Source organism: Corylus avellana, chromosome ca4 (assembly GCF_901000735.1).
Source record: "Corylus avellana chromosome ca4, CavTom2PMs-1.0".
Classification (NCBI taxonomy): domain Eukaryota; kingdom Viridiplantae; phylum Streptophyta; class Magnoliopsida; order Fagales; family Betulaceae; genus Corylus; species Corylus avellana.
Window position 1 is genome coordinate 22,878,307 of NC_081544.1, and position 8,270 is coordinate 22,886,576.

The following is an 8,270-nucleotide window of genomic DNA, read 5'->3' on the forward strand; positions in this document are numbered from 1 at the left end:
AAAAAAAAAAAAAAAAAATTAAATAATTGGGGGTGCCATGGGGTAACTTGGCTCTGCCACTACTTACTTGATTACATCAAATGTGTTTTTTGAGAAATTTCTAAATACAAAACTTATCTTATTTAAAACTACATTACATCAAAGTGTTATAGGTGTCAAATTAACCAACATAAAAACTAACAGCTAGATATTAGTTAATTTGGGGATGAAAATGGGGTTTTGGCCCCCTCCTCCCTCCATTGCCAAAGTTGGTAACTCGGAGTATCTAGCGACCTTTTTTTACTTGATGGCAATTTGGTAATTAACTGCCACCGCCAAGTCACTGTCGGTGACCGGCGGAGGGCGGAACTGAACGGGCTAGGCTTAATTTGAATTTCTTTGGGGGCCTTTGGGCTGGCCCGGCTGGGTTTCAACTTTTTTCAAGTCCAAAATATGCACGTGTTACAAATTCCATCTATAAACATTCCTCTGATACGACTCAACCAAATAACCTTACGAATTGACTTCTATTCTCTCGCTCTCTGAGCTCCTCTAGAAACTTTTGTTTCTTCTTCTTTTCCTTAATCTTTTTCAGCTTGCTCCCAATCCTGCTTTCTCCTCCATGGATCCTCCACAAATAGAAATGGACTCTCTCATTGCCCAAAGAGAAGCTTTATCCTGGGAGGACCCTTCCTCCCAATTAGAAACACTTCTCCTTAAGCAAGTTACTGATGAATATCTACCCCTTGTAGGGCATATCATTTCTCAGAAAACTCATAATAATCAATCTGTTAATGCTTCTCTCATCAAAGCTTGGCCCTTTGCTGTTCCCTTCTCCTTTGCTGTGCTTGGACCAAACCTATTCCTTTTCAAATTTTCAAAACAGGAGCATATCATCAGGATACTCGACCAGAAAACTTGGAATGTCAATGGTTCTCTTCTTGCTTTTCACTTGCTACTTTCTTTAAATATTATTTTTATTTATTTTCTTTTTCACTTCCATCTCTTTCTCCCCTGCGGTTGAGTCCAAAACCCACACCCAAAAAATAAGAGTTAAATACATTTTTAGTACTTGTGGTTTATACCAAAATTACTAGCTGCCTCAGTGGGTGCATCCCGAGATGGCGAGATCATCCATATTTTCCTTCACCAGATTGTCAAATGCCTCGCGCGAGATCGTACACCTAGCCTTCGTCGTTGTCTTTGTTGTCTATGTGGGTCGGTCGAGAGTGAAAGTGAGGAAGAAGAACCAGCACCGCCATTGGTGTCAGTTCTAAAAGAAAGGATAAGATGAAGAAGATGATGATACACAAATAGAGAGAGGTTAAGAGGAAGAGACTAGGTTGCAAAGGTTCTCTTGGAGACAAAAAGCACAGATCCCACCTGTGTTAATTGTTCCTATAGGGATTATCGTTGCATCCCATCTGTCATGTACACTCACGGGAAATGCTTTCTTGCATTCCACCCACCATCTCCCCACCATCTCTTCTCTCTTTTCTCTCTTTTTTTTTTTTTTTTTTTTTTTTGAAAAAATCAAAATGCAAGTGAAGAGATGGTGAGTAGATGGTGGGTAGAATGCATTGTAGCATTCCTCGTACACTCACCCACACAAACTCCCCGCTTCTCTCTTTTTTTGTTTTTTCTTTCATTAACAAACAACTAAACCCTAAATAAGTAAATAAAATCTCCACAAAAAATTAAACAAATACTCCATCTATAACCTAACCCAACCCAAGTACTACAAAGAATATCATTTTTTCTAGTATTTTTAAATCTACCTTTTGTAATAAATCGGATCCTCACCTCCCATCTAATACCCACTCTTTGTCTTCCTTTAATTCCAAATCTTAGATATCTTTTTGTTGTTGTTGCTCTTTTTTCATACAATACCTTGAATGGGTTTTGCTATTTTTTGCTTTTCAGAGAGACGCGAACAAACGGATAAGTGGGTTTCAATCCTTTTTGGGGTTTAATTTTGTTTTTGTTTTGGTTTAGGTAAAAAGTTTGTTCCGTAATTTTTTTTAATAACTTTGGTATATGACGTGGCTTGAATACGAAAATACCATATGTGATATGATAAGTTGTCTTTTATATGTGGCACAAGAGACATGAGCTCCCTCGCGCACCGCCAACCCAGATGCCACAACCTCGCGCTGCCACGATTTGGTTCCTCGGATCATTACCAATGTAAACGCAAAACCCGTCATCAGCCCACTACAAAAAGAATCAGGTGTAATGACATTTGAATAGTGACGTTAAAAAATGTCAATAAAATGACGTTTTTACTGTTCAAACATCACTATTCATAATTAGTGATGTCACGTGCACGAATAGTAACACTATTTACACATCACTATTCGGGCGTAAATAGTGATACGTGAATAGTAACACTATTCGCACGTCACCTTTTGTGCGTGAATAGTGATGTGTGAACAGTAAAACGTCTCAAAATTTGAAAATATTGGCTCCCAAAGTTTGCGTTTAAAACAACCACCCACAACCAAAAAGTTCAAAAAATTTACTCTTTCACCCACATACATAAAACTTTTTTTTTTTAAAAAGAAATAAATAAATAAAAACAAAGGGTGACTGCTGATTTGCTGCCGGTAGCAAACCTTTGGGGAAAGGGTGGCCCACGAGCCACCCCAGAGGTGGCCGGCGCCACCTCCGGCCACCTCTACCTCTAGGGTGGCTCACGGGCCACCTCAGGCCAACCCCAGCCTCAGGGGGGCTCGCAAACCACCCGTGAGGCTGGGGGTGGCCTTTCAGGTCACCCCAGAGTAGATCGGGGGTGCACTCCCCAGTTTAGTATACTTGCAGGCGCCCCAAATTAAGTTGCTCGGGGGGCGCACACGAGATTTTGATATGTCTCCCGCCCAGTGACCCCGCGAGTCCCCCCTCTCCATCTCCGGCCAAAGAAACCTCCCTTTCTCTCTCTCTCTTAGGCGCCCAGTGGAGCTCCTCCGTCTCCTGCCTAGTGCCCACTGCCAGTCCCCCCTCTCCATCTCCAGCCAAAGAAACCTCCCTTTCTCTCTCTCTCTCTCTCTCTTTGTGTAGTGACTCAAATAATCAATTAGGCTTAGGACAGCTTAATTAGAGAGTTAATTGGGCTTTGAGTCACTAGGGACACCTGAAGGGGGCATTTTTGCTGAATTCTGTTTGGTTGCTGAGAAAATTGAGCAAAAGAACTGAAACGACACATTTTGACCTTGTTTAGTTTTCAATTTTTTGTTGTGTTGCTAATGAGAGGTGATCTTTGTGATTTTGCTGTTTCGTTGCTAATAAAATTGATCAAATAAATGGAAATGAGGTTTCGGGATTATGTAGCTTTGGAATTTGGGTTCTTGTTGTAGTCTCCTTGCTTGCTCAGAAAATGGAGTGAGAGATGGGATTTTCATCTGAGAGATGGAATTTTTTTTTTAGGTTTAGTTTATTTTATTATTTTTAATTATTATTTTATTATTTTAATTTTTAATTATTATTTATTATTATTATTATTTTATTAATTTTTATTTTTATCACATGTAGCGTATTATGGGAGCGAGTGACATGTGGACTTCTATTAGGGAGAAATTGACGAAAATTAACGGAGGTGGCTATTGGGTTTATTCCAAAATTTGAAGTACTAGTTTAGTCGTGTTTTAAAACCTATGGGAAAAAAAATGAAAAACCATAAAATCGAGGTACCAAAAAAGTTATTAACTCTTAAAATATTTCTAAAGAGATGAGAAAGAATTATGATAATTTTTTTATGCATTGTTGAGCTACAATTTGCTAATTACCAGTTTGTAGTATTTTATATTTCAGTTGACATTTTGATTTTGTATTATAATTTTTCTGGAATAGACCTTGGAAGGGTATACCGTTAGTTCATGATATAGTTGGGGCTTGAATTTGGGGGACTAATTAATGAAGTGGTTATGATCAATTTAGTCGATCTTCTAAGCTGAGATACTGTGACCAAGGAGATCTCTTGCGTACGTGTGAGATATGGGAAGGGCAAAAGTTTGGTAACCAAGGGGCTCACTAAAATCTCTCTTTTGTCTTTATCATATCAAGAACAGGAAGAATAATTTCATCTCTATAATTAATTATATTAATTATCAGTCTTAATAGATTATCATTTTTTGCTTCACAAAAATATTTTTTGTCTTTTTAATGTATTTTCTGATTGGAAAATGCTAGGTGTTTTTCTAGTGTTTTTCCGGTGTCCTCCCAACTGTGATGTGACTTTAAAATCATTAATAGATTAAAAGTCAATAATGATAATATCAAATTCAACGATAATTTTAAAAGTTACATCATAGTTGGAAGGACATCAAGAGAACATTAGAAGAACACCTAACATTTAATTCTCTCCATGATTTTGTTGCTTCTTTTTCATTAATTATTATATACTTCTTATTATATTGGCAAGTAATTGTCGGCGCTAATAAGTTAATATAAGAGGCAACTTTGGTCGTCACTAATAGATATTTCATATAATTAAGCTATTTTTTTTTTCAATCCTGGCTAGCTTAAAAGAATTTGTCTTCAACATCCCAAAAATTGCTGTATAAATTTCAGAAAAGTAAATGTATAAAGTTCTGTTTCAAATTGAATAGATTTTTTTTCCTAATTCACTTGGGTTCAAAATGCATGTATTTTCACATATATTTTAAATTCTTACATGCATTTTTTTAACGACATTTGATTCTTACATATATTTGTAAAAATAAAAAATACATGTCATTTTAATAAATTAAATTAGAAAAAAAAAAAATTTCTCCGACACATTTTGCTTTTAAGGTAGTTTGCAACCAAACACCTAACTGCATTAATTAACAGGAAAATGTGTGCCCATCTTAATTACCGGCCGGCTTGGGGATGGTAAAATTAATATGCACGCAGTTCCCCAAAGAGCCTATATAAAAGGACTTGAACGGGAGCATGTCTCCAAATATATCATCAACGAGTTCCTAAGGTACACTTGATTGTAAGAAAAGCTTATCCTTTGATGTAAGACTTTCATTCTTGCAATCTAATGTTTTGAATGATTACATTTTTTGAGAAAATATTTGCAAAATTAAATTTTATAAATAGAATTTTCTCTCTAAAGTTTGGTATAAAGATGGCTATGCAATTCTAGTTTGGCTTATCATCATCTTTTTATTTTTATTTTTTAATTGACTTGCTTCTTAAAATAGATGAATTTGTAGTCTTTAAGAGGTAGCTCAATCAGTTGGGGACCATGCCTTATGAAACAGAGGTCACTAATTCGAATTCTCCTTACCATTTTCCTCTCATTATGTAGATATGTAAAAAAAAAAAAAAAAAAATTAGGAATATATTTTTGTCTAATTTCATTTAAATATAATGCTAACAGTCCTTTTTTTTTTTTTTTTCAGTGCTCACCATTTTAGCAACAAAGCAAATTAAGGTTAAAAACATGGATGTAATGTTCAACTACTTCGCCTTTCAATCCCTTCCTTTAGTTGCTCTCCTACCTACAAGAGCTCAGAGATCTCCCAAGTTTTCTATGACTTCCACTCTCTACACCAACGCTAAGTGAGTCCATTCTTTAAAATCTCTCATCATGCTTTTGCGTTGTTGACTATTTTAGCTGCAATCAATTACCTAACAAAATACTAATTAATTTTTTTTTCTTTTAATTCTAGAGGGAAAGCAATTTCTTTAGGTCATGGTAATGTTAACACAGTCCATCCCATGCTACCAGAAAAGGTTGAAATATTCAAATCCATGGAGGAGTGGGTCAGGAGTGACATCTTAACTCTCCTAAAACCTGTTGAGAAATCTTGGCAACCACAAGACTTTTTGCCAAATCCTACCTTATATGGATTTGTTGAACAACTCAATGAACTCAGAGAGAGAACAAAGGACATCCCAGACGACTACTTTGTTGTCTTAGTCGGCGATATGATCACGGAAGAAGCCCTTCCAACTTACCAAGCACATATCAATGGCACGGAAATTTTTCACGATGAAACGGGTAGCGATAACACAGCTTGGGCAACATGGGCAAGGGGATGGAGTGCAGAAGAAAATAGGCATGGTGATCTTCTCAACAAATACCTTTATCTTTCTGGACGAGTGGATATGAAACAAGTCGAGAAGACAACACACTATCTGATTGGATCAGGAATGGTGAGATATACAATAATTATTTAACGTACATTTTTTAACTTGCTCATAAGTCTTGTCACTAGCTTATAACGAGACCATAATATTATGTCGGAATTTTTATGTGTGATATGGAATTTCACGTCCAATAATAACAACAAATATGATTATTTAATATAATACAACTAAATAAACCCATAGCGTTGATAAAGAACTTTAAAGTTAGAATGATCAACAAGTTAATGTCCTATATTTCTCTCTAATTAGGATGTGGGCACTAGGACAAGTCCCTGCTTTCTTACTATCCACACATCGTTTCAAGAAAGAGCAACATTTATCTCCCATGTAAATACAGCCAAGCTTGCCATGAAGCATGGGGACAAAAGCTTGCCCAAATATGTCGCACAATTGCCACAGATAAGAAGCACCACGAAATTGCTTATACCAAAATAGCTGGGAAGCTTTTCGAGCTTGATCCAAATGAAATTGTCATAGCATTTGCCGACATGATGAGGAGGAAAATATTAATGCCAGCCCACTTAATGTACGACAGCTACGATGAAAATCTTTTTGATCACTTTGCAAATGTTGCCTCTCGGATTGGTGTGTACACAACCAGGGATTATAGAGAAATATTGGAACATTTGGTGGCTAAATGGAACGTTGAGAAACTAACTGGACTTTCCGGTGAGGGACGAGAAGCCTAGGACTATGTATGTGGATTAGCTCCAAGACTGAGAAATCTAGAGGAGAGAGCTCTAGCAAGGGCAAAAAAAGCATCCCCCGTTTCTTTTAGCTGGATTTTTGGTAGGGAGCTGTAGCCATAGCTCCGGCTGGTCCCTAAACGCTGGAAGTGAATAAAAACTACTGGTAGCCATAATTTAGCAAATTATAGGGGAGTTTGCAATAAACCAAATATTCCCTTCTTTGTATTTTGTAATATTATTGTCATCTAAGTTACTTTTACTCGGAGATCAAGTTTGAAACTACTTATTAGCTTTCCTGTTTATTTGTTGTTAACTGTTTGTTCTTCTTGTTCCTTTCTATATTTTTCTACTTGTTGGTTAAATATAAATTTGTAATGATCACTTATTAGAAGAAAAAAAAATGTATTAATGTAATTTTGTAAGATTATTTATTTATTTATTTTTTTTCAACTAAACCGTGGGATTTTCATTAATAATCAAAGAGACAAACCAAATTGCTCAAGAGCAATGAGTTCTTGAATACAAGTAGGTGGGGCTCAGACCCACACCTTATCCATAAATTGTTTCGTTCCCAATCTCGCAAGCTCATGGGCTCGACGATTCATCTCCCTGCTAACATAAGATAGTTTCCAATGAGAAAGCTCTTGTAAGTTGGTACGAATGTCGTTAATCAGATGGCCTTTTGTGCTCCATTCTGGCACCCCTGAGTTCACCACGTCAACCACCATCTTCGCATCTCCCATAAAATGGATTTGCTCATAACACATTCCTCGACAGAGCTGGGTAGCTTCTAATGCTGCCAAGGCTTCTGCAGCAGCGGGTTCTGTACCCCCGTCGAGTGAGGCATTTTGCCGCTATCAAATTCCCTACATTATCACGTAAAATCACCCCTAGTCCTAGTCGTCCCAACCTCTGATCGATTGCAACATCCCAATGTGCCAGAATCCAGCCCATTGGAGGAGTTGTCCACCCACACGTCCTATTCATAGAGCTAACAGAGAGACCCCCTGCATGGGCATTCTGATAGTTTAAAATAGCGGCTTTAGTACGCTTCATCACCTTTGCTGGATGAGCGGACACCCCACCATGAATCACTTCGTTTTGTCGCAACAAATACGCCTAGCAGCTCCCTCAAACACCTTGACTTCATCACTATCACAGTGTTTGAACATCGCTTCTGCTACTTGTAAAAAACTTGGGCCGTTGTAAAAAATTTTCTGGAACTTCTGTCCTCCTTGGCTCCAGACGTCCATGGCCGAAGGGCATATATTGCCATAGTATTTGGAAAGCCGTTTCTTCTTCGAGTCCACAGACAGCGCATCCCGGATCCTCAATAATCTTTCTCCTGTAAAGGTTTGATCTAGTAGGAAGAATATCATGACATGCCCTCCACAAAAAATTCTTCTCTACATTTGGTATAGGCAGTTTCCACAGCGTTCCCCAAACCTCACTGCTAGGGCCCTG

At 37.5% G+C, this 8,270-nt stretch overlaps 1 pseudogene; it reads left to right on the forward strand.

The window, feature by feature from the left end:
• The first annotated feature begins 5,407 nt into the window (after positions 1-5,407).
• Positions 5,408-6,920, forward strand: LOC132177386 (stearoyl-[acyl-carrier-protein] 9-desaturase, chloroplastic-like; annotated as a pseudogene).
• The last annotated feature ends 1,350 nt before the right edge of the window (positions 6,921-8,270 follow it).